This window comes from Spea bombifrons, chromosome 2, assembly GCF_027358695.1.
Source record: "Spea bombifrons isolate aSpeBom1 chromosome 2, aSpeBom1.2.pri, whole genome shotgun sequence".
NCBI lineage: Eukaryota > Metazoa > Chordata > Amphibia > Anura > Pelobatidae > Spea > Spea bombifrons.
In genome coordinates, this window is record NC_071088.1 from 96,645,027 (window position 1) to 96,659,474 (window position 14,448).

The 14,448-nt window shown below is 44.1% G+C and overlaps 1 pseudogene; it reads right to left on the reverse strand.

Moving 5' to 3' along the window:
- Positions 1–1,008: 1,008 nt before the first annotated feature.
- LOC128473780 (zinc finger protein 106-like) lies at positions 1,009–5,091 on the reverse strand (annotated as a pseudogene).
- Between the last annotated feature and the right edge of the window lie 9,357 nt (positions 5,092–14,448).

Sequence of the window (14,448 nt, forward strand, 5' to 3'; positions counted from 1 at the left end):
ATAAACAATGCACGACTTTACATATTCCCACAGATATATTAACCTCTTCATGACCAGATCTATTTTGGCAACTTTTTTTTTTTGGTATGTGGCTGCTTAACTTTAATTTTTACTTTTCTTATTTACTCTGCTAAAGTAATAATATACTTTACATATCTATTTCTATAATTATATATTTCCATTTTATTCAAAATGTATTCTATTACATCATATAACATATTAGAAAATACCATAAAAATGGAAGGAGCTTGAAAATACCCCCCCCCTCCCCCCGCTTTGCATTTAATAGAGCAACTAGAAAATTACCCTCCAAATATTGATTTAGGTCTCATGATTTAGAAACCACCTCATATGCATAGGATTTAGATCTTCAATAGCAGCCACGCACAGCACTTAACTTCTGCAAAACTATATGTTCTTAAGAAGTGGACAACCAACGGGTATTTTACTAGGGTCATTTCCCTCCCAAAAGTTAAGGCAAAAGCTTATGATTTTTATTTAATCCATGCAATGTGGTCAGGAATTTCTTACGTGGTTTATGTACAACTGCTATAAAAACAACAAGCTCGTTTGTGTTCAGCAATATCCCTCAAGTACAGGAAAGCCCCACATGCATAGGGTTTGCCGCTGTTTGGGGAACATATGTGGTGTAAAGTTAGGCCACTATGGGGTACAAAATAGTCCTGGTCATGAAGGGGTTTATTTTTATATATTTTCCACCCTAACTTTAAATCGTCTAAACCAATCCCAAATTCCCAATTCCATCCACTTTAAATTAAAACAATATTGTTTTGTAAATAGTTTTGTAACACTGTTTCACTCGATCTATCTCTTACTGCTCCACAGTCCCCTTTGAAGGATATAATCACACCTACAGACAAGGCCAGTGCTTATAATCATTGGTGTTGTCACATAAATAAAGTGATTATCTGACACAGACATCCTCACCAGGAAATGGTGGCTAGAGATGCCCCCGGAGGTGCTTTAAGTGACTGATGAAAGGACATTCTATTCTTCATGGTCATTAAGGACCACTGTTTTGAAGACCACATCAAATGTCATTTGTCACAAAGCAGTTAAAAGGAAATTGAAGGCAATCCTGGGTTTGACAATACTAAAATACTGCTTAAGAGTAAATGTAAACTTAGGTGTTGTATTGATCACCTATTCAACATTATTCTCTGGGAACCCGGTACAATGAAATTTAAGTTGCAAATGTCCAAAATGAGGTTGCATGAAAGCTTCATATAATAAAGTAGCTGCGTTTAAGGATATAAGTCACTGGTTTCAATGTGTATGGAGAAAGCTATAAAAAGAGGCTGTCTGATTGTATCATAAATTAGGTGAAGGAAGCCACTTGCACATATGTGGAAAGCTGGCCTGATGATCTAACATATAGTCTACATAGTAACTATATAGTCTACATAGTAACTATACTACTGCCCTGTGTGAACATGTCAGAAGAGACCTTAAGAGTAATTTTGGGCTTATCTCGTAAGCAATGAGATGCATGTTAGTTAATGTAAGATAAAAATCAGCAATTTTGCAATGCATAATGAAGAGCCAACCCTGGCAGGCTGGCACTTTTCACTGGATTAACCCATCAGTTGTCTCTTTGTGATGCATAGTTAATTTTGTGATTCAACTTTGTTTAGGAAGTAAAAAGAGCTCTGTTGAGTTTAAAGGTTGTTTCAATAGTTTGGAACTTCAGTTGCGATAAAGCTGAATTGCTGCTATTCTTAGACAAACACCAAAACCTAATATTTAGTAATGCATATAATAACGTTGCCTCGTGTATATAAAGGTTATAACTGTATGTGTAGATCATATAATGAGAGAGCATGATATCTGATCAAATGAATTTGAAACCATCTCGTATTTTGCATGTTCTGCCTGAGGAGGTTAGCCAATTGTAGAGAATGGCAACTGTACTCTTGAAGGTAAGGGATTAATTACATACCTCTAAGTACTGATAGTTTTTGGGGGGTTGCTAAAGGTTATTATTGTTTTTTATATATATATATATATATATATATATATATATATATATATATATATATATATATATATATATATATATATATATATATATATATATATAAACTCTGAAAGAAATAGATTGTGCAGATTTCATATGTTTACCCAACAGATTTTCCCCAAACACTGCAGGCAAGCACTTCTTTGATTTCTTACTTGGCCACAATAGATTTTCTGGAAATGCTACAGAGAAGCAATCGTTGATTTCTTACTTGGCCACAACAAAATACTTTCAGGTAGTTTAGCTTTACCAGTTTACACTGTATTTTCTACTTTTATAGTTTTTCATTGATGTGTCTTGTCTTGTGTTATTAAACCAATCCACAAAATTTAATCGTAAAAACTGTATGTATTTATGTGTTTGTGATATTCGTTTGTAATAGATACAATCGAATACTCTGTGCTATTAAAATAAATAATATTAAAAAAACATGAATATGAAGAAATCTTACCTTTTCTTTTTTTACTGCTTCTCTCCAAACTGGGAATTTCTGGACAGGAGGAACCATCCTTAAAAAAAAAAACACAACACCACAACATTTGAACAGGCTTCATCAATGCAAATGTATGTATATATTCAAACTGAATTAAAGGCCAGCTGTATTGACTAGTACATGGGCTGCAGCCTGCCTGCTTATACCTGGACCTGTAATGGTTTACAACAAGATCCTTTTACATGTGTAAAATACTAATTACATTCTAAAGTAAGATATGACTCTAAAGTGTAGCCTTCATAAAACTGTCTATTAACCCCCGGGATAAAGGCGACTGCCATACAATGCGATGAAAACCAAGCTCATTGACTAGTGCAGGTCACGGGCTATCATTAGACAGAGGCTAAACCGCTCCAATGAGCACTATGTCACTTACCCTGGTTGCCCTTCTCTTCTTTCCAGCCCCTTGTCCATCATTCTGTTCAGTGCAAGATGCACAGCTATCTGTAGCTACGTCCACCGGCGTGCTGGTTGTAAAGACACCGGCTGCACCGAAACCCACATCTTCGCTAACACCCTGCGACACGTGGACCGTCCGAGGCGGTATGAGTTTTAACGTCTTCCGTTTGACTTTGAGATGCCTCAGGAGGTGCTCTGGGGACGCTCTCTGCTTCTTCATCACAGTCAAGACCTTCTTGTTCACTTCAAACCTGTGCCACGGTTTCTATACCAAACCTAGAATAAAAGCAAATAGTATATATCAGACCAGATCAAAAAGTTACTTTTTACATATACGCAAGTACCTCTAGATCAGTTACGTATTTGGGCAATTTTCCACGGTCACTAAATGGACATTTCAAGGACAGCTGGGGTCACCCAAGTTTCTGATATGGGAGGAAGAGTGACAAACCTTGGCAGACCTTTTCCCAACTCTTGCTTCTTCTTCTTCTTCATCATCAGAAGATGCATATCCTGTTCCCAGTTTATATTCCTCCGAGACCTGTTCAGAAAGTGCCTCAGAATTGGTTTTCTTCCAGAATCCTTGCCCGTTTCACTTTTTCGATGGCCGCTCACGTTTCTGATTCGCCTTGCTTTGTTAAGGTTGGGCTCTGGAAGACGCGTTCCTGGTTTGCTTTGCGAGCTAATGTATCTGCTCAGATATCTTTGGGCTTCCCGCGTCCCTCCAAGCTTTGCAGACAAGGTGCTTTTAGCGTGCAATACATTATCCATCTTTGTCCCATCATGGTCGTCAGTCGGTGCAGTCGGCTGTAATCCGGAAAGGCAAGAACCAGACCTTAGCGTTTCTAAATCTGGGGCACTCTGTTTGTTCGGCCGCTTGCACTTCTCCTTAATGAACACATTTGTTTTATCGCAGCTTTTCTCTTTATCCTGAGTTGAATCGCAATGTCTCACAGGCCTGTTTTGTGCTTGTGGGAAATTCTCAGCAGCGTTACTAAAATGCCACTGGTTGCCGTTGTATGGATTTGATTGCCAGTTTCCTCCACGGGTTCTGGGATGCATCATTGACGAAAGGTTTCCATTCCCCTCCTGGTGCCAATGGTAGTTTCTGCACGAGTCTCTATGGTGCCAACTGACAGAGCTGCCAGCATTTGAGTACCAGGATCCGCCGAGGTTTCCATGGTTAGCAAGATGATTTGGTGGACCATTTAAATTTAGTAAACTAACCAGTGCTGTGTTAAAACAATAGTTTGGCCATTGCCAGCGCATCTGCGATGGATCACAATGCCAGTTTTGGTGGGCCATCTCCTGAAACACAGGACGCTGATCTTGTCTTTTCTGGTATCTCTCTAATTCTTTGGTGGAGCTGCACTCCTCCTTTTTCCTAAAAAAGAAATATGAATGAAAATAACGCTAAACCAAACCATGAACAAGTCTATAAACTTGACCGTCACATATAAAGCGCATATATTAGTGCTGCATCCACGACAATCATTTGAAAATACCAAGAACTGTTAGCACAAAGAGTTAAAATGAAACTTCTAATGTAAGCATTTAATAATCGTAAGCCTATTTTGGGAACCGGCCCCAAAAATACACGTACAACCTAGCCCAGGAATCTGCCATAATTAAATATTGAATTCCCCGCCGAGGTCCCATTGGCCCCGGCCCTTTCAGTAGGCTAGTGTGCCGACAGCACGGCCGCTCCCGGCTGGGTTCTATCTTAATCTTGTTGCCGATTTACCGGCTCTCCTCTTCCCTTTTGTTTATTAGCTGGATGAGTTCCTTGTCGAAATACACCTCATCGGCCTCCTCCACGTCGTCCTCTTTGTCTAGGGCATCGACGTTGGCTTTGTGCAGCTGGCTGGAGAGGTGTTTGGCTTACGTCGGGAGCCCCACCACCGTCACTCGGCACACCCGGCACTCGTGGTCGCAGTCTCTGGTGAGAGAGGCAGAAAGTAGGCACTCAATGCTTCCCGCGGGCATTCCAACCTATGCTGTGTCTCCTCCAAGGGCAGGGTCTCCTTTAAGTATAAAACCGAGAAAGCTTCCGGCACACAAGAAGTTTTATCAGAGTTTACTTTTGACCAAATTCAGATGAAGTCTTGTGTTTTTTTTTTCTTTTTTTGAGGATAGATTTTTTTCCAACAATTAAGAGGCAAAAAAAAAAACTTACTAAAAAATTAATTCATTTGAATTGTTGTAGTAAAAATCACGCCCGAGGAGGAGAACACACAGCATAGAGGAAGAAGGCTTGGGGAGCTAGCGGCACCAGCTCTGAAGCTCACGCATGGTGCCGGCTGCTGTGGCCAGCCTCGGTGACGTGTTCTACTTTTATTCCCCATCCCCAGAGCTCGCTCCCCGCACGGAGAATCGGCACAGAGGGGGGCGGGAGACGCGGCCAATCGCCGGCGAGTAAGACGACCCGGGAATCTGACGGCGCTATATAAAACTATAAATAATAATCACATGGGGGGGGATTTATATTTTTTACATGAATAATAAATATTAATAAATGTTTCCAAAATTAAGCGAGTATCCCCCTGGGCAGCTGATTGCCGACTGCAAAGAGATCTCAATTGCAAGTGCATTTTAGGACAAATTTACTAAATGTGCGTCCGAATGCAGAATTTAGTTTCTATTTAATGTGTAAATTAGTGATTTAATAAAAATATAACAATACCAGAACCCCATTAACCATAATGGCCCCTGAAATTAACCCTAAATACTCCATTAACCATAACTGCCCCTAAATTAATTGCATGTACTCCAGATAAATTACCTAATAAATTGGTATGGTTGATGGGGTCTTTAGTGTTAATTTAGGGGCAGATATGCTTAATGGGGTGTTTAGGGTTAATTTAGGGGCAGTTATGCTTAATGGGGTGTTTAGTGTTAATTTAGGGGCAGTTATGCTTAATGAGGTGTTTAGGGTTAATTTGGGGGCAGTTATGCTTAATGGGGTCTTTAGTGTTAATTTAGGGGCAGTTATGCTTAATGAGGTGTTCAGGGTTAATTTGGGGGGAGTTATGCTTAATGGGGTGTTTAGGGTTAATTTAGGGGCAGTTATGCTTAATGGGGTCTTTAGTGTTAATTTAGGGGCAGTTATGCTTAATGAGGTGTTTAGGGTTAATTTGGGGGCAGTTATGCTTAATGGGGTGTTTAGGGTTAATTTGGGGGCAGTTATGCTTAATGGGGTGTTTAGGGTTAATTTGGGGGCAGTTATGCTTAATGGGGTGTTTAGGGTTAATTTGGGGGCAGTTATGCTTAATGGGGTGTTAAGGGTTAATTTTAGGGGCAGTCATGGTTGATGGGGTGTTTAGGGTTAATTTAATGGTGAGGGTTAATTTAATTAATTTAATAAAGTTAGCTTAAGGTGCAGTTGCAGGTAAAGGGGAATGTAAATCCTGGGGGCAGTGATTATTAATGTATTATTTATAACCGTATGGTAATATTATCTGACTGATTCGAATCCCAATGAAGGCAGAGAGTCGTTCAAAGATCCGGATCTTACAATGATCGGGATCTTACAGTGATCCGGATCTTACAGTGATCCGGATCACTGTAAGATTCGGATCCCTGTAAGATCCGAATCTTTGAACGACTCTCTGCCTTCATTGACATCACTGGAGGCAGGGGGGAGGATTCATAATGAAAGTGGCGGGGCCAATCGTTAGTGTGCCTGCACGGATTTATTGGAAAACAGTAACTCCTGTGGGTCACACTGAGTGATCCGAAGATTCGGATCATGAATCGGATCGGATCCGATTCACTTTAATGATCCGAACTTCCCATCACTAGAATGAACAGTTTATTGATGTAAAACATAGACTCATAACCACAGAACGTCATTAACATAAATTAACAGATGCATGTATTCAACCCAACCTTTAATCCCCAGGCAGCAATCCTATTGATGGGATTAATTAAACAATGGAGTTCCTGCCTGTTTGGCAGTCAGGCTGGAGCCATCTCTGAGTACCTTGGGCCCCTCTATGACAGGTCATTCTGTCACATATCTCCCCTTTTAAAAAGAAGACTGAACTGGGGCCAGACCCCGACCGGGTCTGCATCCAGTTCAGTCGGGGAGCACAGCTCCGTCGCTCCTAGAGTTGTGGATGCAGGGGGCTGGCAAAGGGCACCTGTCCCACTAACCAGTCCTGGGGTGCACTTAGAGACTGGGGAGTTCGGGTCCCAGACGAGGACAACAGTCCCTCTCGCCAGGGCAGGGAGACAGGGTCCATAATCTGCGGGTAGCAGGCTTGCTTTCAGTCCTCTCCAGGGGCCCCAGTGATGGACAGTTCTGTCACACACTCCATCACATATCTCCTTTTTCTGGAGGAGATTTACGTCTGATAAGACCCCACACTGTTTGACTCCAAAGTCAGTCTGTATATCCGGACCACCACTGCCAGCCACAAATTGGTACTCCCCAAAACAATTTAACAAAGGACCAGTACTCACCCAGCCGCACTCTGCTTCTCCCAAATAGTGTAACTGCCGCTGGGGAGAAGGACCAAATGTGCCTTCTCCCTGGAGTCCTCTCAGCCGCTGGGGAGGAAACAGAGCGGCTGGGGTCCCTTCCATATGGGGTTCTGTGCTGACTGCTCAGCACCTCTGGGGACTGCAGGTGGCGACCGTAGTCCAATCCACCTGCATGGTACAAATGTTTGTATGATCCTCGGCGAGGGGAGGAAAGCCACATGCATCCCCTCCTGTATACTCCATCTGCTGGGGAGAGATGTCGATCTGCCTCTCTCCCATAGCCAACACTTCTGCTGGGGATACAGGATCCATAGAAATCACTGCCTCTGGGCGACATTTGGGGGGTAAAGCCAATGGAGCTGGGGTCACAGAGGGGAGCGGGCAGAGGCCAGCGGCACTCTGCCCCGAAGGCAGCGCTTCAGCTGCATTTGTAAAGTCCAGGGGCACCACCAACTCTGTGGCTGCCTGACCGGACCCTCCTTGGTTACTGCGGTCAGGCTTGGGAACAAGTGGAAGGGGTGGGCAGTGGCCAGCAGCGCTCTGCCTCGAAGCCAGCAGTTCAGCTGGGGATCTGGCTGGGACATGCAGGGAGGGTTTTGGTCAGTTTCTGGGCCATATTGCAGGGAATAGGGCAAAGTGTCTGGGGTGAGGGAAGGGAGTGGGCAGAGGCCAGTTGCGCTCTGCTCGGATGTTTGTGCTTCTGGTGGGGGCACAATACTCACAGGATCCACTGGAGCACACTGCTGAGCACGGTCAAAGAGTTCTCGGTAGGCCTGCTCCAGGAACCATTCTTGGTAAACCAAATAATCAAAATCAGCCCACAAGTCGGGCAGGTAACAGGGCACATCTGCGAGAATCCCTTCCCTGAACTCCCGGATCTCCTTGCACCGATATTTCAATGGGCTCCCAAATTCTCAGTCCTCTGAGTCATCTCTGAGTACCTTGGGTCCCTGTATGGCAGGTCATTCTGTCACATATCTCCCCTTTTAAAAAGAAGACTGAACTGGGGCCAGACCCCGACCGGGTCTGCATCCAGTTCAGTCGGGGAGCACAGCTCCGTCGCTCCTAGAGTTGTGGATGCAGGGGGCTGGCAAAGGGCACCTGTCCCACTAACCAGTCCTGGGGTGCACTTAGAGACTGGGGAGTTCGGGTCCCAGACGAGGACAACAGTCCCTCTCGCCAGGGCAGGGAGACAGGGTCCATAATCTGCGGGTAGCAGGCTTGCTTTCAGTCCTCTCCAGGGGCCCCAGTGATGGACAGTTCCGTCACACACTCCATCACAAGTGTCATGGAGAAAAAACACATTAAAATCCATCAAACCTCGTGATTCAAGGTTATAGAAAAAAAATGGCTTTTTACGTATAAAACATCGGCAGTGGATAAATGATTTGGTTCGTGACTCACTTGTACGTCTTAGAGCTCTTGTTAAATAGAGCTGTCCGGGACCGGAAGTAAATAAGTCAAGGTGTCATTAACCTGTGTGACAATGTGTTCATTAACCTGTGTGGCCAGCTAGCTGCACCCAGCGTCTCTTGAATGGACTGATGACGGGGATATTCACAATGGTCCTTATCTTCTGCCAGGATTTACTCTGCAATGTAGAAAAAAATGTAATAAGAAAATGAAATTAAAAAATATAATATGTATACATACACACATACGTATATTACATATGTATACAAAAACACACAAACAGTACTGTGCAAAAATCTAAATCAAATCAATATCTGGTGTGACCATTCTTTGCCTTCCAAACAACATCAATTCTTGTAGGTACAATTACACAAAGTCAGGGATGTTGTAGGCATATAGTTACATAGTTGTATGAATAATCTCTTAAATCTAACAGGTGCCGATGATCACCAATTTAATATGTAAGTTGAGGCACAATCATTAACTGACACAGAAGCAGGTAGGAGGAATAAAACTGGATGAAGAACAGCCAAGCTCACTAACACGGTACGGTTGCTGAAGACAGTTTAATGTCAAAGTCTTCCACCATGACAAGACCAAGCACAGCAACAACACACAAGGTAGTTATACTGCATCAGCAAGGTATCTCCCAGGCAGGAATATCAAGGCAGACAGGGGTTTCCAGATGTGATATCCAAGCTCTTTTGAGGAAGCACAAAGAAACAGTCAATGTTGAGGACCGTAGATGCAGCGGTTGGCTAATTTAACTCAGTGCAGTTTATGAAAGACACAACTTGTGTACCTTCCTTCACAATGGGAAGATGTCCAGCAGTGCCATCAGCTCAGCATTGGCAGAAAACAACAGGACCCTGGTACACCCATCTACTGTCTGGAGAAGTCTGGTCAAAAGTGGTCTCCACGGAAGACTTGCGTCCAAAAAGCCATACCTCCGACAGGGAAACAAGCCCAAGGGAATCAACTATTCCTAAAAACGCAGAAAAATGGCAGCAGGCTCTCCGAAGCTGGAGAGCAGTACAAGAATGAGGGTTTGAAGGCAACATTAAAGCATGGTGGAGGTTCTTTGGTGTCATTGTCATGCTGCAGAATAAATTTGCAGAAATGCAGCCTCAAACATGCAAACAAATTCTTTAAGAACTTTCTTCAACATCAAGACGAACAAGGAGTCCTGGAAGTGATAATATGGCCCCCAGGGTGCCCTGATTTTTACAACATTGCTTAAATTAGCAAACACAGCGTACCATTGGAACACAGGAGTGATAAAGGGCCATTGGAGCACAGGAGTGATGGGAGTGATAAAGGGCCATTGGAGCACAGGAGTGATGGGAGTGATAAAGAGCCATTGGAGCACAGGAGTGATAAAGGGCTATTGGAACACAGGAGTGATGGTAGTGATAAAGGGCTATTGGAGCACAGGAGTGATGGGAGTGATAAAGGGCCATTGGAGCACAGGAGTGATGGGAGTGATAAAGAGCCATTGGAGCACAGGAGTGATAAAGGGCTATTGGAACACAGGAGTGATGGTAGTGATAAAGGGCTATTGGAGCACAGGAGTGATGGGAGTGATAAAGGGCCATTGGAGCACAGGAGTGATGGGAGTGATAAAGGGCCATTGGAGCACAGGAGTGATGGGAGTGATAAAGGGCTATTGGAACACAGCAACAACAGTCATATACAAAGTTAGCATGTTTGTGTGTATGTGTCATGTTGATTTTGTTACATGCACTCAGCACCTTCTTAAGGGTGACACTCACTGCCCTTCACTCACACTTACTTCACACAATGACGCCAAATGATAAATCAGTCACACCATTAAAGCTGACATGTAATTACATAGTACGTCCACACGACGGCACCAAAGTACAGCAAATTCCAACTTAATACTGTTAACGGAACTGTCATGCACACCAGTGACCAGCAGGGGTCAGCATTCATATGATATATACCGGTATTTAATGCCAGACAGAAATGTGAACCATAGCTTGTAATAATATTTGGCATTCATGTTATCAGTAAAGCTGCTATGGCGTTGTCATTTCCTATCATATATGTCCTCGTGTGGACATATTCTGTGATTGCACCCCATTTTTAAAGCGCTGCAGCACAGGGTGTAGATTTAGTGTAGTTTGAGTCTAGATGGATGGCTTTTGTGACATTTCATGAGCAGCAATGTCCTGCATATGTTTATTTAGCTGTTATATTACTACCTCACACAGAGTCTGGGGACACTTACAGAAGGCGGCGGAGTGTGAGAAGACTGGCAGAAAGCGGTGAAGACAGAAACGGCAGTGGAGTTTGGGGAAACACGAAGATGCCATCAGAGTCTGGGAGACAGCAGTGGACACTGTCAAAAGGGAGTGGAGTCTGGGGGAGACTGGCAGACGGCGGCGGAGTGTGGGGAGACTGGCAGCGGAGTGTGGGGAGACTGGCAGAGGGCAGCGGAGTGTGGGGAGACTGGCAGCAGAGTGTGGGGAGACTGGCAGAGGGCAGCGGAGTGTGGGGAGACTGGCAGCGGGCAGCGGAGTGTGGGGAGACTGGCAGAGGGCAGCAGAGTGTGGGGAGACTGGCAGAGGGCAGCGGAGTGTGGGGAGACTGGCAGACGGCAGAGCAGAATGGAAAATGGCAGTGGAGTCTGGCAGATGGCAGCAGAGTTTTGGAAGACTGGCAAGTGGCAGCAGAGTTTTGGAAGACTGGCAAATGGCAGCAGAGTTTTGGAAGACTGGCAAATGGCAGCAGAGACTGGGGAGACGGCAGCAGAGACTGGGAGACGGCAGCAGAGGCTGGGGAGATGGCAGCAGAGGCTGGGGAGACGGCAGCAGAGGCTGGGGAGACGGCAGCAGAGACGGGGAGACGGCAGCAGAGGCTGGGGAGACGGCAGCAGAGGCTGGGGAGACGGCAGCAGAGGCTGGGGAGACGGCAGCAGAGACATGGGAAACGGCAGCAGAGACTGGGGGAGACTGGCAGCCGAGTGCGGGGGAGACTGGCAGCCGAGTGCGGGGGAGACTGGCAGCCGAGTGCCGGGGAGACTGGCAGCCGAGTGCGGGGGAGACTGGCAGACGACAGCGGAGTGCGAGGAGTCTGGCAGAAGGCAGCGGAGAGCAAAAGAGACTGGCAGAAAGCAGAGCAGAGTGGAAAATGGTAGAAGAGTCCGGAAAGACAGTAGTTGAGTCTGGGGAGACTGGCAGATTGTAGGGGACTCTGAAGAGACCGGCAGAAGTTAGTGGAGTGTAGGGAGACTGTGAGATGGCCAATGGCACTTGAGTCTGAAAAGACTGGCAAAAGGCAGCAGAGCATAGGGGGCTGTCAAACGGCAGAGACCCCTGGAAACCTGTCAGGCATCAGCGGAGATGAGCAAATGGCAGAGAAGTCTGGGGAGACGGCAGCAGAGACTGGGGAGACGGCAGCAGAGACTGGGGAGACGGCAGCAGAGACATGGGAAACGGCAGTAGAGACTGGGGAGACGACAGCAGAGACTGGGGAGACGGCAGCAGAGACTGGTAGACGGCAGCAGAGACTGGGAGACGGCAGCAGAGGCTGGGAGACGGCAGCAGAGGCTGGGGAGACGGCAGCAGAGACTGGGGAGACGGCAGCAGAGACTGGGAGACGGCAGCAGAGGCTGGGGAGACGGCAGCAGAGGCTGGGGAGACGGCAGCAGAGGCTGGGGAGACGGCAGCAGAGACTGGGGAGACGGCAACAGAGACTGGGGAGACGGCAGCAGAGACAGCAGATCATGAGAGTAGAGAAATAGCTCTTAGTGTACGAGATCCCGGGAAAGCAAACATGCCATGTCTGCCCATGTCTAGTTACGCAGCAACGCACGCGATCAGGAGCGATAACAGTTCTGTCTTCAATGGTCTAGCACGGTGTCTGGATCAGGGAGTCCCCACGATGACAAAGGCTGAGAACACAGAAATGATACACAATGCAATGGTTACACACATTAACACTTCCTTCTCTGGCAAAATGCTTTGAAATTCATTTAATACGTATTCTCGTACCAAAAGGAAGAAGGAAAAAAACTCTGCAGGCTTCTGATGAACTATACAACATACAGGACTGACTCTTATTAAAGTATACAACATACAGGGCTGGCTCTTTTAATTGAACTATAAATTTATAGTTCGGTCAGAGGTTTAAATGCAATTTAAGAAAGTTTTACCTCACTGCCTGAGTGATAGATAAATGGAACAGCCTCCCAGCAGAAGTGGTAGATGCTAATTTACACATGCATGGGAATATGTATACTGCTCCTGAAGCCTGATTCATTATTTAAGCGGTTCTGGTGCCGCCGGTATTTATCCTGCAGCCCCTTCATGCGGCCATAGCCTGTAATAATATTTGGCGTTCATGTTATCAGTAAAGCTGCTATGGCATTGTCATTTCCTATCCTATATCGCCCTCGTGTGGACATAGCTTGTAATAATATTTGGCATTCATTTTATCAGTAAAGCTGCTATGGCGTTGTCATTTCTTATCCTATAGCGCCCTCGTGTGGACATACTCTGTGATTGCACCCCGTTTTTAAAGCGCTGCTGCACAGGGTGTAGATTTGGTGTAATCTGTGTCTAGGATGGCTTTTGTGACATTTTTTTATTTTATTTTAAATAAATCTTTATTTACATTTTCATTAGACAAACGTTACTCTTACATAAAAACATAGAAACACCCCAAAATAAATAAATAAATACATTTTTAACATATATAGCTTTTACAATACAGCAGAAAATAATCTATTGCATATATTTCTTATTTTCCTCATATAATAAATTTTAAACAAAACAAAACAAAAAAAATAAATAAAAAGGGAAAAGAAAAAAAAAGAGAAGAAACAAAAAAAAAATAAAAAGAGAAAAGAACATAAACTACATATAACATCATGAAATCCGAGATGGAGCTGGGGAAGAGGGTATTGCGAGACAAGACTCATTGGTTAATACTGTTGAGTACACTTATACTGTTGACTTTTTTAAGACATGTTTCCCATATTTGAGTTTTTTTGAAAGACATTTGATTTGTGCATGATACTTCCCTCTCCATTGTGATCTGAAACTTAATTTGATTTATCGCCAATTTAAAATGTCTATTTTGTTTCCACTCTTTAGCTATTAATTTCTTTACTGCTATACAGGTATGAATAGTTATGTTTAGTTGAATTTGAGTTAAAGGGGGCCATCCTAAATGTATTAATAAAGATGCCGGGGTTTCTGGAATTATAATATTATCTATTCTCTTTAAATAAGAGAGAATTTCTTTCGAGAAAATATTTACTATAGGGCAGGACCACCATATGTGGATATAAATTCCAATAGATTGCTCGCATCGCCAGCATATATTGGAGTTTAATGGGAACATCCTTGTAATACGAGTTAGGACTAAGTACCATTTGTTTATAACTTTATATTGTGTCTCCAAAAGGGAGAGGTCATGTATCCTTGAGATACATTTCTTAGTCTCTTTTATCCAGTCTCCAACAGGTATCAAAATATTAAGTTCTTTCTCCCAATCTGAGATTACTCTCATAATAGCAATATTCCCTTCTTTTAATCTTATTATTTCTGCACATTTAGAGAGAAGTTTCGTTTGTGGTTTAGGACTAAAAATT